Raw genomic sequence first — 1,791 nt, forward strand, 5'->3', positions numbered from 1 at the left:
CTTGAAGTTGTTTCTTTTCTCATTCATTTATTTAATCTTCAGGTGTGTGTGTGGGGGGGGGGGGGTGGTTCTTCTTCTTGTTGTTTTTTTCTATTCATTACTTTAACTTTGATTAAATGTGTCTTTAAGAGATGTATGGCCAAATGCATGGATCACCAAATGTAATTTCTGATTACTGTTTAGCAGTTCCAGATGTTTAAACATGCCCGGAATATTAACATATAATAACTATTTAGGAATGTGACATTTCTCCAATAGTGTATACAAAGGATACATTAGTTAAAAAACAAAATCCATTTTCAATTACATCACAGATCGCACATTTACAATTTTCTAATAAAATTAATATGATTACATTAGAGTTGAGGGAAAGGATTTTGTCCTATACTTAAAAATTATCATGTCCGACTTTGTATGTACTTGAATTTGGCAAAACCATTTATATTCTCTCTCTTTCTCTAGTATACTAGTCACAAGCTAAAAGCTCTGGTTAAGGGGGTATTTTGGCCATTTTGAAATAAACATAAACAATAGACGACTATGTGCACCCTGTCAAACAACCTCTTTCAAATTACCACCTCTGATTAGCGTGCGTGCATACTTTAACATGCTCATATACCACGAAGGTTTTGAGCATGTCTGTCCCAGGGTTCGGTCTCTGGGAAGTCAGGGGCCCAAACCTGGGCAGAGGACTCTGATTAGCAGTCACTTTTCTTGACAGGTCCTCTCATTATTCTTCAATGCATCTAATGTACTGAAGGAAGGCCACACACACATTTCATCCACTTCACGTGTCATTATGGGTGTGTCTCCCGAGAATATGACCCCAGATGGGGGATGATTACTTGGCAGGCAGGTTCCATGTACTAGTACCCCGAGCTCAGATGATACCGAGATAGCTAAAATGACAGCAAGTGTGGAGTATAGCCCTATGAGGCAGTCCCATATTAAAAGGGAAATACTGCAGCTTCATCATTCATCATTCACTTCATTATCATCATCTATATACGGTTGAGCGCTTGCCTGAGGTGTTTGCGTTGCAGGATCAAACCACCTGGGTGGATCCATTCAACTGATTGGGTTTTTCCCCATCCAACCAGTGCACCACAACTGGTCAAAGGCCGTGGTATGTGTTTTCCTGTCTGTGGGAAAGTGCATACAAAAGTACCCTTGCTGCCAATGGAAAAACGTAGCAGGTTTCCCCTGATGACTACGAGTCAGTATTCAGGCATGACAGAGCTCTAGCCCCCCCCCCCCCCCCCCAATAATTATTTAAAAAAATATATTACTGGTAGTAAATCTTAAGGTAGAGATGAATTTTACTTGTAGAATGCAGGAAATTGCATTTTAGGACATCTAGTTTTCCAGATTTTATGGGGGAGCATACCCCCAAACCCCCTAGAACCTGCTTTGCAGCCTCAATCTGAGTCGGCTCCCCCCCCCCCCCCCCAATGTCTACTGGTTTCTGCCATGACTGGAATTACCAAATCTTTGACATCCAATAGCTCATGATTAATGAATCAGTTGCTCTAGTGGTGTTGTTAAACAAAAAAAAGTTCTTTTTTCATCTATATAATTATGTTTGTGATGTATTTGTGGCATTTTAAATTTTAAAAAATAAAACAATGTACGTTTTGACCTGTATTGTAAACAAGTATCTGTCTATAAAGACCAAATGTTGATACTTTCTTTTATAAATTCTTAATACTGTACCAAAATCACCAGTAAACAAATAAAAAATAAATAAAAATAATAAAACAGCAGCAGTAAAAAAACATCAACAATACAATG

The sequence above is a fragment of the Gigantopelta aegis genome, chromosome 4 (genome assembly GCF_016097555.1).
Source record: "Gigantopelta aegis isolate Gae_Host chromosome 4, Gae_host_genome, whole genome shotgun sequence".
NCBI classification, from domain to species: Eukaryota; Metazoa; Mollusca; class Gastropoda; order Neomphalida; family Peltospiridae; genus Gigantopelta; species Gigantopelta aegis.